Source organism: Poeciliopsis prolifica, unplaced genomic scaffold (genome assembly GCF_027474105.1).
Source record: "Poeciliopsis prolifica strain line A6 unplaced genomic scaffold, Auburn_PproV2 SCAFFOLD097, whole genome shotgun sequence".
Taxonomy (NCBI): domain Eukaryota; kingdom Metazoa; phylum Chordata; class Actinopteri; order Cyprinodontiformes; family Poeciliidae; genus Poeciliopsis; species Poeciliopsis prolifica.
In genome coordinates this window covers 1,192,519-1,210,193 of record NW_026562472.1, presented here as the reverse complement: position 1 = coordinate 1,210,193, position 17,675 = coordinate 1,192,519, and the positions used below count along the sequence as shown (strand labels likewise).

At 41.6% G+C, this 17,675-nt stretch overlaps 1 pseudogene; it reads left to right on the top strand.

Moving 5' to 3' along the window:
- The first annotated feature begins 383 nt into the window (after window positions 1-383).
- LOC129353800 (methyl-CpG-binding domain protein 5-like) lies at window positions 384-15,478 on the top strand (annotated as a pseudogene).
- Window positions 15,479-17,675: the final 2,197 nt, after the last annotated feature.

The following is a 17,675-nucleotide window of genomic DNA, read 5'->3' as shown; positions in this document are numbered from 1 at the left end:
TTTCTCACTAGCTATTTTTCCTTCTTCGCTACAGGGTCTCTTCTGTTGCAAACTCATACAATGTCACCTGGATTTTGTGCAAAAAAGCTTGGCACTGCTACAAATAAAATATGCAATTTTCTTTTGTACATCACTGTCAAAATAATGTCTTAAATTGTACTTATAATGGTTTAAAACAAGTCTTACATTTGAGTTGGCGAAAGCTGCAGAAACCTCCTTTACAATCATAACCTGGGTCAGAAAATGCAGCTTAGCTTTCTGACCAATCATGTCTTCTGAAATGTTCTGACAAAGCTTTTAAGTTTATCACTTTTTAAAAGTGAATTGTCATTCTACTATTACTATGAGCGTTGAGTTTAACGCCTCCTGTTGCTGTCTTCCAGTCCCAGCGGCTCACTGCTGTCCAGCCTGGATCAGGTGAAGACCTACCTGCTCACAGATGGAACCTGTAAATGTGGCCTGGAGTGCCCGCTCATCCTCCACAAGGTAATGCTGCTGCTCCGGGTTCATGTGACATCCTTCAGAAAAATATGATGAAATGTTAGTTTATTTGTTCCAGACTAAGAGATTCTTTGTCATTCCTTGTTTCTTCTTTCTCTCCTTGCTTTTTCACTCCATCTCCTTTTCTTTTCCTTCCTTTTTTCCACTATTTTTTCCTCTGCTTTTCTGTCTATTATCTATCTTCCCGTCCTTTTATTTCTTCTTTCCCTTCTCCTTGTCTTTACTCTTTCGTGCTAAACTTTACTTCCCTGTTTTTTCTCCTTCTTAGTCCTCCTTTCTTTATTTCTACTCTTTCCCATCCTTATGTCCTTCCTTTCTTGTCCATCCTTCACCTTTGTGTTCTTACTCCTGTTTTTCATTGTCTTTCCTCCCGTTACTTATCGTTTCTTTTTCCTTTCCTCTTTTTTCCTTCTTTCCTGTAGTGTTCCATCCATCCTTCATTCCTCCCAAAATCTTTTTCTTTCTTTATTTTCTTGTCCTGTGTTTTTTTTTCTGTGTCCTTCCTTTGCAACCTGATATCCTATCTCCTTTTCTAATCTTTCTGTCCTGTTTGTTCTGCCATAAATTCATGTTAATCTTTATTGTTTTATATTTTCATTAAACTCTTTGTAATTTTCTTTTCTATCTAAATCCATCCATTCAAAAATGTTATAACCATTTCATCACTGTGTGATTGACAAAGGAATGGACATCTAGATGGATTGTTGGTCAGTCGGTTCGTCTGTCACAAATAAACGATTCATTTTCCCACTTGTGAATTTGTCTTCCGAGTACAGCTCTAGTTTTTAAACAGATTCTGTCTTCAAGGTCTCTGTTTCCCTACAGCGGAGTAATTCTACAAGCTACAGTCTGTCATTCTCCCTCAGTTGGAGGACAGTGTTGGTTCTTCTTTAATTCTTGCCTCATTAGTCGCTCTCTTGTGTTTTTCAATAGCTAGCATTGATGCCAGCTCTGCCATGTTGGTCCACTTCAGCTGTTGGAGAACTTTGCACAGCTGCAACACACTTTTTCCCTCTTTATGAGCTGAACACAGAACCACTGGTTGTCCAGCAAATGACCATCTGTGCCTGTAAAGAGCCTCCAGACTGGTTTTTATATCACTTTATGCAAGATATTAGTCCAGTGTACTTGAAGATGGTGGGCTTCAGGATTTATTTATGGGTTTTGCTCCAATATTAGATAGATGTTCTGAATAAAAACATGGCTTTCAAGATGCATAATAAGGTCATATATGTGTTTGTTGTCAGGTGTTCAACTTCGACCCCGGGGCGGCTGTCAAACAGAGGACGGCAGAGGATGTGAAAGCAGACGAAGACGTGACCAAACTCTGCATTCACAAGAGGAAGCTCCTGGCTGTGGCCACGCTGCACAAGAGCATGGAGACACACCCGCCTCTGGCACTGACTAGCCCAGGAGGAGGTACATGGAAATACAGTTCTCACAGCCTTGGTGTGTTATACAAGCAATCTGGCTTGAATTGTAATTGCTTTATGCCATGCTTCTAGTTGACATCGCCCAGCTGCTGAAGCTTTTCAGCTTGTTTATTGGCTTTGAACTACTGCAGCCCAGGCACATGCAGAGGGGGGGAAAAGGGGGCTTGCCCCTTTCATCCTTGATGCACCTAGTGCCCTTTTTCAGTTTTTTTTTTTCTATTATTTTTTTTTTTAAATCTGTGTGTCAGGAGGCCTACTTTTGCCCCTCAGCAATAATATTTATCTAAATATAATAATTTATCAAACTAAACTAATCTGGCTGCCTTCAGTCTGATAATGACTCAGTTTCTCTGCCTCCATGTTGTTCAGACACCGGATCCATGGTGACGGGGGGGGGCGCTGATCTGTGCCTCTAACTATCAAATTATGGGCAACAATATTTTTCATACACTGATTTATAAATAAAAACATAGGTCTGATGTTGACTTAGAAAAAGTGGTTCTGTTTATATTTTCATAGTTGTCCTGCAATAACGGGTAAAAACCCTCCTCGCTCCTAAACACAGAAATGCTTCAGCAGCAGAGAAAACTTCTGACTTTAACTTCATCATTCTGCTAAAAGCCCGGTTCTACAGGCGGTCTGGGTCGGTCCAACTGACAATGTAGAAACAATGTCTGATTAATATCAGACATCCTGATATTAGGCACGGTACCGACCGTCACCATGAGTCACGACGTGGCTCAAAGCCCCGGTACCACCTGGTCCCGCCCCGGTACCCCCTGGTACCACCTGCTGACTGTTCGCTCTACTTCTCCTCTGCCACTCCAAATGACTGCACAGCCCTGCTGCAGCCCTTTGGTATTTTAACCATTCAAATAACTTTGACTTCTGCTATTTATAAATTTTGTATTTGGCAGAAAATATTCTAAATTGTCAAACACATTTTCACATCCTAAAGACACCTTGGGATCTTTGAAGGCTAGATACTTCACTTCAAAACTTCATTCAAAGTTGAAACAAGTCCTGACCCACTTTGAAAAAGGTCAACATTTTCTAAAATGCTACTCTTAGCATATTTTCATGGGTGCTAATGTTTGAATAATATCTATTACTATTCTATCTGCAATTTCATGTTTGACACTATAAGCTATCATGCTAATATTAGCATTTCAAATGTGCTGAATATTGTTATTTTTTGCATAATGGCTAATATGAACTAAACTATTTGTGGTCAGTAGTGATCCACCTATTTGCTGATTTTTTTTCTTAATGACATATCTAAAATATTCCAAGTAAATGCAGTTTGAGCAGAGAACTACCTAGCTTCAGTGCCACTAGACACACTATTGGCTGGAACTTGCAGCTATAGAATAGAATATAGTTCATTGAGCCCCAAGAGGAAAGTACTTATTTGTTGAAAGCTACTCCATCTTGGGTATAGATAGCTATGTTAGTTAATTTAAGATATAAAAGGTATTAAATAACTTTCTATGATATGTGACTATGTCAAACTGCCCAGCCTCTGCTGTTCATTGTGTTTGTACATCACTAGAAAAGCATTTACAGAGTAATTAAAATGCCTATCCATTAGTTTTATTGGCATGTGAGAGAAGTTGACATTTTTCCTCACAATATGGTTTTAAATAACTTGGAAATTATTTGTTTCCCTTTCTAGGTACACCATCTACAGTTTCTGTGCATTCTACAACTCAACGAGCAATAAGGACTAAAGCCCACGATGGGTTGCCCAATGCTGTTGGCCCTGAGTGCAAGAACCCGTTCAAAATGATAATGGCGGCCGGACAGCAGCAACAGCAGAGGTTGTTTCCACCTCAGGAAGCGGGTGGTGCCCCGCAGCCTGAGCTTTACTCTGGATACCCCCGGGCACAGAGGCTACGAGCGGGGATCCTGGAACTAAATCTCCATATCGGGTGGGGTATGGAGGCATGTTGAGCCCATCTTCCTCCAGTGCTAAACTGTATGGAGATGGCTCTCAATCTCCCAACACAGACACTCTGGGCAGCCCTGAGGGATTTCAGAGGACCAATCCTTGTGGCTTTCCAGGAGCCGGTAGTCCCGGTTCAGCATCCATCCATGGGAACCCTAGGACTCCTCTTTCCCCACCTAGAGTAATGCTTCATGGCTCTCCTGCAGGCCAGCCATCCTGCGCCATGACAGGAAGGACTAGCACACCCCTCTCCCCTACGGCCACTGCCAAAAGCCCTGTCATGAACATGAACATGCCCCGGGGGAACTTCCCACCCAGCATGGATCTCCCTCGAGCAGCATTTCATCATAAATCTCAGCCCCCTCTGCATTCTGTACCTCCCCCACCATCTATACCACCACCCTGTGCTCTTCAGAAAAGGCAATTGACCTCTGAAAAAGACCCCTTAGGCATTCTGGATCCCATCCCTAGCAAGCCAGTTGGCCAGCTCCCAAACCATGCCCCCAACCCGCCCAACTTCCAGCCCAACATCCACTCTCAGGTACAAATGATGAATGTAAACATCCCCCCTCCTGCCATCGTTCCCCTGCCAAGCAACTTACCTTTACCCACAGTGAAGCCTGGACCTGTGGGCCATGGTGGCAATGTGCAAAGGACTCAACAGAGGGTCCTTCCTCCTCCATGTCCCCCTCCCCTGTCACTTCCCCTGTTCACATGGGTGGACCGGTTCTGGGGCGAATCGAGGCCTCGCCTCATCGCTCGCGTTCCTCCTCCACCTCCTCTGAACACGGGAGCTTTGCAATGCCCTCGGGTCACCAGGCCCCATGTGCCACCATGAAGGTTCCCCCTCGTTCTCCCAGGTCGGCTATGGGGTCTCCCCGACCAGCCATGCCTTCAAGCCCATCCACCAACAAAACCGACCCACTCCACCAGTATAAAGACTCCCACTGTTGCCTGGCATGGGAAACCCAGTCGGCACTCATCAGCACAGCAACTCCATATACTCCCCACCTCTTCCTCCTCTTCGTCCTCTCTGGCAACTTCCAGCACTTCCCAGAAGGGCCACCCTGGTCTCCTTGGGATGCCCCTCAACCAGATTCTGAACCAACAGAACGCCGCTTCCTTCCCAGCCAGCAGCCTCCTCTCAGCCGCAGCCAAAGCACAGCTAGCAAATCAAAACAAACTCGGCCCTGCTGGCAACAGCACCCCCGGCATGGCTGCTGGCGGTGCGGTCGGCATGCCGGCAGTGGGGGCAGCCGGCGGAGTTAACGGTGGGGGCGTCGGCCCTCGAAGCATGGAGGGACACAGCACTTTAAATCCCATGCTCCCGCCAAACTCCACCATGCTGCTAAACACTCCAGAAGGTCAAAGTGGCCGGGCGGCGCTGCGAGACAAACTCATGGCCCAGCAGAGGGATCCTGCACGGAAACGTAAGCAGTCGTCCGGCAGCACTGGGAACCACGACGGTGGCAACAACATGGTTTTCAACATGCTCAACAAGCAGGGCATGGGGGGACCCCACATGCAGGGGCCCAGCGCTACAGAGCAGCTACGTAAAGTGGGCAGGATGGGAAACCTGCATCCCAACGCCTCCATGGCTCAGCTGCTTCAGTCCATGAGTTGCCACAGTTCCCACAACATGGCGGGGAACAGCCACCGCCCTGGGCTCAGTTCTGGCTCACATGGAGCGGCGGCGCTTCACTACAACGACAGTGCGGGCTTGCAGCAGAACCTCCTGGTCCAGCAGAGGTTGCGGCCTCCAGGAGATCCCATCCAGCACTGCCAGAACCTGGACCCATCAGGGGGCCACCTGGTCCCACGTCCAGGCCAGTACCCAGACATGATGGCCCAGATGCAGGCTCAGTCCATGAACGCCTGTGGTCCTATCGGGCCAGGCGGTGGACGATCGGACCGGACGGCATGCCGCTGGTACGCCCCAACACTAACCCACCACCCCTGTCCCATCCGGGTCCGCACCCTCACAGCTCCACACTATGAGGAGGACAAACATTGTGCCGCACGGAGGAGGCGATGGAGGCTGCAACCAGACAGTCTCTGATGCAGGTGAGGCTTTGCACAACTGTGAAGCAGCTGTCTAAATTAAAATCAGGTTGGATGGGATGTTGTTCTGAATGTCAAATGGCTAACAAACAGTGAATGATATTTATTGGGTTGAATTGCTGACCAATGAACTTTTCACCAAGAATCTATGGGTGTTTTCACACCTCGTAGTCCAGTATACTTGATTCAATTGGGGACCAACCTGCCATATTTGTTATACATTCTCAGCTGGTGGATCCTCTGAAGCAAAGCTACTAATTGAAAAACCTGTTTACCTCCTCACCTGTGGGGGTGCTGCACCAAGAATTAAAACACTGAGCACAGCTTCCTTTTTCACAAAATGTAAAGAAAAATGGAGTTGTGTTTGATTTTAGTGGTTATTTGTCGTCGGTAAAAGATCATGAGCCATTTCTCCCACTAGTGCTAGACACTCATGTTTGTTTTGGTTGTTTTTGCGTCATAGTCCACTTCCTGCTTTATGAATATGAATTTATCTTTTGTAACTGTTTACATCCATCGCCACCATAATTTTTAATTACTTGTGAACTAACAAACTAATGTGTGGTTTTAATTCCTTTTGAATTTAATGAAACACTACAGTTGTGAAATTAGTTTTACAACATTATCAGGATAACCAGAATGTATCTTTGAGGAACACCATATGTAATTTTTATTGACTTGGTTTGGACAAATACAGCCTTCAAGGGGTTAGATAGTACTTAATGCACAAAATAAACTTTAAATTGAAGTCACTTTTTAACCCTGACAATTCCTCAAAATATATTGTTAACAAGGAGAACACCCTCTTCTCTTTTCTTCTGCTAAGTCTCTGGCTTGATGAAGCATTGGTTTCTATGGTTATGAATGAAGTAAAACCAAAGGATTGGGTGATAGGCCCGAGTCAAGATGATCCGACTCCTTCAGCGTGTCAAAGCTAACGAGTGGGCCCCTCATCTTTAGCTGCCCACTAATTGTCAGTCAGCCAGTGTTTCGCTCTGTTTTATTTGTATTCTAACGTCAGTGAATGGCGTGCAAAGATAGAAATGGGATCTGCATCACGCTTTAAAGGAAGCAACCCAGATAGGGAGCTGCAAGAGCTTCTCCCAGAAAGCTGGTCACTATAGTAACGATAGACCCTGAATAGAGGCCAGAGTGAAGCCTTTGATGACAGTTTAGGTCGGTGTGTTTGATTGTGTAGGTCTGCTTGTGCATTACAGAGAGTGTTCTTCTGTTTATCTGTATGCACATGGATGACTTGCAGTGTGACTGTATTTTTCAGATCTTATTTCTGTTTCCCTCCCTGCAGTCGAACTGGAATCGTTTTATGTATTCGATTTACGTTTTTGTGTTTTATCATAGAAATATGACCGAGGTCTGCTTCAGGCCACCTGCTCTTATCACCAGCTATTCTGTTTTCTGACATGTGAATTCATTGAAATTCAGGCTTGTTGGTGGAGTCGAATGTTTTTTATCACTGGGGATATTTAAAATTTTCAGCATCCTCAGTGTAGCTGCTAAAACGGATGTTTGAGTTTGAAGTTAATTGGTCATCACAGAAGCAAAGTCAGCAGTTTTAAAAAAAACCTACACCCACTTGGTTTGGGCTTTCTTCTGTCCCAATTTCAGTTTTTCCATTTTAAATATATTAAATGCATTGTATACAAGAGATTAGAGATTATTTCATTGCTTATTTTTAGTGGTGTGGTCAATAAATTACTTAATGGTATGATAAAATAAGCATGATCATTTTTATTAAAGAGATGTTCCCCTTTAACATAGTTGAAAAGCTAGCATTTGGAAAAAACTGCAAACTGCAAATGAAGTAGTTAGTTTGCACTACCTGCCCCTTTTGCCTGTTTTCCCTGTCTAAGCTTGTTACATAGACTTTGTAATCCATCTTAATTGTTGTTTTGGATGTATTGTTTATTTATTCTGTAAATGTTATATGTTTTTCATTTGAGTGGGTGTATTTGCATTAATAAGGCATTATTATTACTACAACAATAGTTAAAAATGGTCTCCAAATTAAAACATTAGCATTTATTGCAACAATTTCTGGAACTATTTATTGTCCAGCAAAGTTTATCTGGACAGGCCAAGGTGTGACTAACTGTTTACAAGTTTTAACTTGCACACACCACATTTCTACAGGATTTTTTTTTTCAGTTACGTGAAAGATCAACATTTGAAAGTTGAGTGGGTATAATAGCAATTTGCACCAATCTCATAATAAAATAATCTGAAAAAAAAAACAGATTAAAATCAATAGATATCTTTCTTGTTGAGTTTGTGTCTATTTAATAATTTAGAACCCAATTGAGTTTATGAATTGAAATCATTGTATATTTTGTCAATTAATTGTGATTTAATTTGCACAGGGGTCTGTACTCTCAACCATGCCTTTTCACTCTGGATGCTGAAGATTTCCAGCATTTGTCCAACTTCTGTCATCTACAGAAATACTCAGATAAATATTGTTAGAAGTTGGTGTTAGTTAATTAGAAAAACTATTAAAATCGAAATATCAGCAATATTAATATCGGATATCAGTGTCTGTCCAGATTTCCATTCCTAGTAGAAACGTTACTTTTTCAGACGTGAATTAGGCGCTGATACAGCTTTACAATGTGCACCATTAGCTAGTCTGAGCATGGACTGCTGGTTTTGTGTTTATTCTAGGCTTAAACCCTGGATTAATATTTCCACTTTGTGGCAGATGTCATGTTTGGCAGAGTTTCCCATTCTTCTGCATTTAAAAGCCTTCAAAAGTAGTAGAAACTGAGCTAGACGGTGGCGTCTGAGATGCAGCCTTGAACCATCTGTTTCCATACAGCTGCTGCGTTTGAACCCCCCCACCCGCTGCCACTCACTCTGCCGCCATTAACAAATACTCAAAAGTTCATTGTAAACTCCCCCCGGATCCCCTGTATCCAGTTGACCGCCGCCCATCCCCCTGCAGTCTAAAACCGCTCCACCCGACCCCCTTAACCACCACCCCCCAACGAGCTTCCTGGCTGCGGACAGCACCACCAATCATCACTCGGTTTCCATGGCAGCGTCCCCCAGCAACAGCCGTCACTATATCATAGCAGTAGCGGATGATGTGGGGAGGGGGGAGGGGGTCAGCCGAGTTGGAGAGAAGAGGAAGGGGGGGCGATGAGGAAGAAAAGAGAGCACACAACTGCCCTTCAGCGGCGCAGCATCGCACCAGCTGCTCCAGTCGCCGCTCGTCCATGTTCACACCCACAAAAACACGTCGGGCCTTCGAGATTCTGTATCTGCCTCGGCTTTGTCTGCACACTTCTCCCTTTATTCATTGATACATCTGTGGCCTCCATGTACTTTGTCCATGCGCCGTCCTTGGATGCTTTCGCTAACAAGTCTGGCTGTACTGTTCATCTGGCAGCTTGTCCATCTGTTGGTTTGGGCTGCAACAGATTGTTGATGTGCAACTTTTCCCTTTTGTGAGTCTCAACTTAGAAGCATTGATTTTTTTTTTTCCTGGTGGAAGCACGAGATTAGAAAAGAGCGATAAAGTGACTAGAACTAAAGTGCAGTGGACGGGAAACCAATTTAATTAGCTTTATCGTTTAGCCAAACAGGACATATTTAAAACACGCTCATCTAGGTTTCATGTTGTAGTACTTAGATTATTAAATCTTTAAATTAAAGCTGTAACTTGTATAAAACCAGGAGATTTATCAGTTTGCTGCTCAGATTGATATTTTTGAATATCTCCAACATTTTTGTGATTTATTTATTGTTTTCCAATTAAAATAATTGATTTTTTTGGTGCTACTTTTTCCCTCAATAGACCTCTTCCAAAATCTACTTATAAAATAGGAGGAAAAATAACAAGCAGACAGATTAGACACACAAACAGAATTTGAATAGTTAGATTTTTGTAACTTGCCATATCAAGTAACAACAGTTTTGTATAAGTAACAAATAGCTTCACTTATAAAATGCAGGAATCTATTTTTGGATGAAATCGCATAAATGCAGAAAACTGGAGCAACTAACCAGAGCTAAAAGACAACAACAGTGAGCATTGAGAAGCAACATTTCTGTTACTCCACAGAGAGATTATTCACTAAAACATAAAAGCTAATGTGAACTGGGTTCTATTGATGAATCATATCCCCTCTCTGGTTTTTCAGGCATTGGCATGGGCACCATGCAGCCTCATGTGAACGCTGGTGGAGCTCAAATGTACCAACAGCAGGTCCACCAGCGAATGCCACAGGCGGTTTCCTCTCACCCAGCCTACCAGGGGCAGCAGCACTTCTCTGACAACCAACACTACAAAGATGCCGGCAGCAACGGCGGCTCCCTGGCCTGCCTCTATCCGAACTACCAGGTAGATTTTGGTTCTGTTATTATTTTTCTAAAATTTCTTCCAAATGATTAGTAATAATTTCCGCTTCAAACTTATTTTAGTACTGTAGTTTGGCCTCCATCCATCAGAGGGCACTGCTGGTCATTCTTAATCAAAACCAGTTGATAGAGAATTAAAGATGGCAGAGGGATCCCAGAACGAAAGTGAAACAATCAAAAACACACTTCATGTTTTTCTGTTTAGAAATATAAACACTTGATAGGTTCGTTAAGTTTTAAGTTCTTCTGTTTGAATATTCCTCTGTTCCTGGAAGATTAATGCTTCACACATTTTATTATGTATTTGTTGTATTTTATAATATAGTGTTTTATAGACTTTAATAATGTGAGAAAACCAAACTTTTCTGTCTATTTAGGCACCATCTAATAAAAAAATAACATTAAAATTGAATTAGTGTTGAATTCAAAATATTGTGAAAAATTTTGCCCATTTGATACAAGAGAAAACTCAATTTATTAAGTCAGTCAATGTTAGATTAGCTCAGTCAGTAATTTTTCACTTCCGAAAAAGACATGAGGTTTAATATCAACCGATACAGAAAACCAAATCTGATTTGACTAAAAATCTTTTTTTAAAAACACATAAACAGAAGTGTACTGAATTACAATTTACAACTTTGCATCAGTACAGCAAACGTAAATGCACCAATAGCTTCACAAGATTGTAACATGTAAAAACAACTTTCATTTATGCAGTTAGGAGCAGAACAGCCAATGGAAAGTAAATAATAAACGGACAAAAATAATATGTAAAAAAAAATAAACTGCAACAAACTTTCTTCCAAATGGTTCAGAAAGTTCAATTAGAAAGCACAAAGCATAGAATTAGACTCAATAGATCTGACTTTATAGATCAGGCAAATTGTCATCTGAGCCATAGCCAGTACAGATATTGATATTGTATCATGCATCTCTAATCTATAATCATGTTTTTTTGTCTCCTCAGCAGGGAATGTTGCCCCACTCTCAGTTTGCAGAGGAGCAGCAAAGCGAGGGGCTCCCAGCAGGCTCTGAGCGGGGCACCGGCGGCGGGCCGGAGGTGGTGGACGCCATCTACAGAGCGGTAGTGGACGCCGCCAGTAAGGGCATGCATGTCACCATTACCACCACGGTGAGCGGGACCACGCAGGCCAGCCCGGTGCCCGCCCTCAGTGCCATGAGTGCCTTCACTGCCAACGTGGGGGAACCCGTCAACCTCCCCCAGGCGGTCAGCGCCGTCCTGCACGGGCACCAGGACGGGGACCGGCCGCGGCAGGCCAGGTCAGGGCGCGGACAGAAGAACATGGATGCTGGGAAGAGCACGCCAGATGGTCCAGAACCCAACGACTACTTCCGCTCCCCCGGCCGGGGAACGCCAAGGGGGCAGTGGGATGGAGAGGCGCCACACGGCGGAGGCTTTGAGGCACAGAGCAACAACGCCTGGGGAGGGGAGGAGTTCCTGGAGTGCTCTACCCAAGTGAGAAGTAGTCCTCTGATGGAGAGGCCTGCCAGTCTGGCCCCTGCGCCGCCCTGCCCTGCCGAGGGCTCCAACGACCACGGCCTGGCCGTTCCCCACGACAAAACCTTCTTCGACCGGTTTAACAACTGCAGCCGGACCCCCGCCAACTACAAGGAGCGTCTGGAACAAACGGTGGAGCGGTGCGCCCACATCAACGGCGCCACACCTCACTTCAACTCCAGGGCTTACGGGGAGGTCCTGGGCCCCCCGCGACAGGAGCTGACAGGGGACGACCAGTCGCCGGGCTCCTCCACCAGCCTGGAGGGGCCCCTGGCCACACCCAAAGACTACAGCCACTACAACGGCCACTTCAACGGCATGGCGCCCAGCCCATCAGACACCAAGAGCCTGAGCAGCGAGGAGGACCTGCGGCAGCCCGACTCGCCCTCGTCCGAGCTCCTCCACTACCGCTCCAGAACCTTCAACATGGGGGAGCTGGTCTGGGGCCAGCTGAAGGGCTTCCCTCCATGGCCCGCCAAACTGGCCGGTGACGAACAGGTGCACTGCGCCGCAATGCAGCTGCGAGAGCAGGCCAAGGTGAGGCGCCGCGTCCCACAACTTCCTGCACGTGTTTCCTGAAATGATTAACCAGGATAAATTGATTATTGAATAACTGTCAACTAATTTAATAAACAATTAATATGTGGAGTCGACAAACTCAAAAGAAAAGCAGTCTGCTGAAAACATATTCAGAAACTATATGCACTTTTCATTAAAGATTAGAAATTAATTTGTAAATGTTGGCTTCATCTGGTTCGAGTTATGTAAAAAAAAAATTATTCTGATACTAAGCATCTTTTGCTTAATCATCAATCAATTAAAATCAATATTGAATTGATAAACAGAAAGGGCTTATTGCATATTTTCTCATTAAAGTGTATTGTAATATATTTCTAATCGTGAGTAGAAAAGGCTTAAATGAAAAATCTTCAGAATGTACCAATTTTTTGTCTGATTAATCATCACAATATTCAATTTCTCAAGTGCAGGTTTCAGTTTCATTAATTGCAGCCCTTATCTGACCTAAGTTTGACCTTTGACCCTGCAGGTGGAGCCGGAGAAACTAAAAACACTAACCCATGACTTGGAGGCACTTGACCGAGCCGCCAAGAGAGGCCTGAAGTAAGAAACTCGTCAGACATTACAGTGAACGTTCAGCTCTGCTGTTGTTGGTTTCGATGGTCATGATAAAACAAACTGTTTTCCTGCAGACCCAAACTGAGCAACCCCCTGCAAGTTGCTCTCCATGAGGCCATGAGCGAGCTCGACAAAATGTCAGGCACAGTGAGTATCTTGAACCGAGTTCTTCGGTTTTTACACACATACTTGTTTCAGATCATCAATTAAGTGTTAAAATATAACAATTTAACAGTTTTTACATTATCAATTTGTTTATTGATGCAGAAGCAATCTTACATTAGCTACAACCTGACTGCATGAGGCAACAAAGATCTCCCATCATGCTCTCATCTGAAGAGATTCACTGGCTGCGTTTCCGATACGAAACTTTGCCAATATTCCACTAATCTTAAAAAGAAAAAGATTTTTACAATTGCAGTCTTTCTATTAATCAAGAAAACAATTAAAATCTCAAATGAATAAGTTTGTTCACTCAGTAAGTTGTTTAAAAACAAGCCGCGACATCGTCCTCACAGGCCTGTCACAATAAATCTATTAACTAAAAACTTAAAAACTATTATTTATGCAAATAATTTTCATTTGCTTGATTTATTGTTTTTCTCTCTCTTTTTTTCCCCAAAAAACTGTAGGATAAAACTCTTCAGTCTGGTGCTTTGCTCTCAACCAGCCCTTTTTTAAGGACAATTTTGTTTACAGAGATTTCATAGTTAATTCTATTTGTTGTTTCTGTTGTTTTGTTTTAATTATTTTGGATAATGTCTTCCAGTTCCAGTTTTAAATACTCACCAGAATATGAAGCTTAATATTTTTGAGACATGTTCTTGCATTATTATTACCATTATTTTGCTTGAAAATAGACTGAAAACAACAATATAATTGTTTATTGCTGTAACTTCTGGGACAATTTCTCACTAAACAAATTTTGTTATTGTCTCCAATTACTTTCTATCGTCGGCTTTATTTTTTCCGGCAGTAGAAACATCTAGTAGTTGATCACGACCCGTGTGATGGAAAAAAATACATAAATTCAATTTCAGTTTTGCAGAAAATCTTATTGAAAAATGTTAGTTTTTTTTTTTAATTTGTACATTTTTATGAAGCAAATTTATTTTATGCTCTTTTCCTTTTGCGTTGCTGCGAAAGACAGCATGACCCAATAGGTCACAGTCAACAATAGTTACCGCATTGTTGACAACTTGTTGACTTTCCAGGCTTTTTAAAGATTGCTAATCATCCAGAAACCTGCAGTCGATGCACCACAATCCAGACATTTTATGACAGAAATGCTGTGTCTTGTAGAAAATGTGTCTCTAACATTTCCCCCGTCTCCAGCTCCCATCGAGGGAACGTGAGCTGATGCTCCCCAAACCCAAGAGGAGGAAAATATCCAGATAACATTGAATGTGTCCGGCCCAAGAACGTCCTGGACGGGGCGGTCTGAGCTCTTCAACAGGTGCTACACATGGACTTTCAGTGGTACAAACCTTGTTCCAACCTGACTTTGACTGACCACAGAAGGTGCTGGAAACTCCAATCACCAATACAGTTTTAACTGTAGAGAGAAAAATAAGAAAAATACAAAAAAAACATTAAAAACAGTTGCAATTTGTCTACAGTTCACTGAATTAACTATTTTTTTCTAGTATAAGATAGTAAAATAAACAAAAAAAGCTACAAGCATTACCTTACATATTTAAGAAAAATAGACAGTCCAAATATTTCTGATACATTTTCAATATGTATATAGATAATCCTGAAATTTCCTGCTATTAAGAATTGTATGTAAATATTGTACAATGTCATGTACAAGCGTACCTAATGCACATTTTATCTTTTATTGTACAAAAACAAAGCAGTAGAAGTGTACCAATGTCTTGGTTTCTATTCAGACGTGCGGCTGCTTCAGGCCGCATGCGTAGGACGAATAAGATGACAGCCTAAAGCTTTTATATGATCAACCGTACGTCGTGCTGTTTTCCTTCTTTTCTTCAGTCCAGGATCGGCTGAGTGTTCGTTTAGAAACAAAACAGAATGAACTTTACCAGTAGAAAGTGTTCCGTGTTTATTTTCCTCCACCAGCTTCATCCAGGACAGGAAAACCATCATGTTTACGAATCGACGAGGCGTTTTAAGAAGGAATAATCCACCTGAATGCAACGGTAAAGCTTCATTTCTCTCAAACGGTTTTAGTTTCACGAGTTTGGGTGGATTTTTCCTTTGAGATTTCAGCCGTCGTCTCTGATTCGATTGTTCTCATGCTTGTGTGTACAGTATTTTAGTTTCTTTTGCCACAACTATAGCTTTAGGTGGACTAACCAACCTCAGAGTTTAGATTATGAAAGGAAACACTAACTTGACGGAAACATTTTCTTATTTAGAGGCCTTTTTGTTTCTGTTTTTTGTTGCTTGTTGATGTAAATTATTTATGTACAGTACTCCATATTTATTTTAAGCTTTACAAATATGCTAGATGGCAATAATACTACCAAGAGTTGAGAACTAAAGCCTTATATGTGTATATGTATGTTTTTTTCTGTTCTGTTGTTTTTTTTTAACAGGTGAACAACAGATCATGTGTCCCGTTTTTATTTAAGAAGTTTGGCGCTCAGATTCCTCATTTTGTTACACGTTGTGTCATGGGGTGTTTTGCTATAAAAACCATGTTATTTATGAATATTAACCTCTTAAAATGCAGACATGGAGGTATTAAATGCAGTTTTAACACTACTATACTGACAGTATCGGAAACGCTGCATCAAACTGCTGCTCCTCCTGATCAATAACCTGAAATCGCTTCCGAATGATCAAGTGCAATAAACCAAGCGATGGATCAACAGCATCTTCTGCAACCGTTAGTGCTCTGCTTGCTTTCCTTCCACCTGCTTACTTAACTTTTCTATTCAAACTTCTCTTTACTCTGTAGTTTTATAGACACTCCACACTTGATGCAACTTAAGATGTTTCTTCTGACCAAAGCAGTTCCAGAGCTAATCATGAAAATCGTCTCTTTTTAAAACAAATATTGATTTCTCATCAGATTAAACAGTCCCAGTTGCTGTTTGTGACTTTTCCCTCCAACCTGATGTCCTAATTTCAACCTATTTAACTTTATGAAGGCTGTTAAACAGCAGTTTAAAAACACTGTTTCAAGAGTTGAACTCACTCGCTGGGATATGAAGAGTTTAGAAATGGAGTTACATTCAGTGTTTATAAACTTAGAAATTTGGCTTAAAGTAGTGATCATGACTCTTATTAAGATGATTAAAATATGAACTAAATTGTGAGTTTTAAGTTTTGCTCTTTGATAATTTTTTTTTTCATTTAACCCAAAAGTTTTGTTTTTCTTTGTTTTCATCAGTGAAAACACAACATATTTTTTAGTACTGGAATAATCCCCATTTTAAAAAATGCTTATCGTTTTGAGTTGTTTTTTTTTAAAGAACCTGTTTATTGATACACTTCAAAATACCATATCTGAATATAGATAATAAAATATTAAGCACTACAATAAAAGCAAATTTCACTAATTTTTCCAGTTATTTTATTTTTTCTTTGCCTGAAGAAGTTAGTTTGTATTTTTATTTTATTCTGCGTGTGGTCACTCACTACTGCCCGATTCAAATCTTCTCCCTGTCCACTTCTGAACACATGAACTCTTTCGGTAAAGTTCATTCTGCTCTTCTACCCTGATTTTATATTTTATTTCCGTGTGCAATGTCAGGAACCCATGTTCTGCCACGTCCACATTCTCCGTGGTCAAACATAGGACACATTTTTCGCCTGTGATTCTGTGTTGAGGTGTGAGTGTCATCTTTTATTTTCCCAGTGTTTTTTTCCTCTTCTGTCAGTATTTTTCTTTCTCTTCGGCTTGTAATTAAGTATATATTTTCTCACTAATATATACTTTACAAAAAGAATAGACCTGCGTGAAGTACCGTGTGCACTTGGTTGCTCTTGTTTATTTCTTTCCTTTCTGCATTAATGTGGGTTAGGAATAGTGTGTCAGAGTCCATTATTTTCAAATTGTTTGGACTTTTTTTTAATGGTTTGATGTAAGCAGCATTTTTTTGTAAATATTGTGAAACATTACAGGTCATGCAGTGATGTAACATTTTGAATAATGTTGCACAGATGTTTAAGATATTAAAAACATGTTCACTCTTACTTGAATGTTGTGGTTTTTATTGGATTCTTTTGCAGCCGAATAAAACGCGTTTTTTTTTTTTGTTTTACACTGCCCTCTAGTGGGTAAAAAAGAAAGCACGTCCAACTGAGCGGCAGATATTTACCTCAGCAAAACGAGTTGGATGGATTTAAACTTTAAAGTTTTCAAGTAAAGGTAAGCTTTTTAAACCTAATAGCAACAGTTTGCGGCAGCATCAAGATGTGTATGTTCGTTTTAAAAGCTTTTTGTGATGCTTTGGAGTTTAAACCTGATTGTCTGCAGCAATGCCTCACTGTTAGTTTAAGAAAAACAAAGCTTGTCAGTTTAAAGGATCTCGGTTTGTTTATGAACATTTTACAGTATCTAGACAGTATTACCAGTCCATTTAATACAGTTCGCTTATTAAAATCTGCTTTTTTATACTAAATATAGAATAAAGCAGGTTTGATCAATTTAAATTAATGCTGCAGAAAATTTGTTGCTGTAAAAATGTGTAACTTCAGTGTTAAAAATAATGCTGTGTGTGTGTGT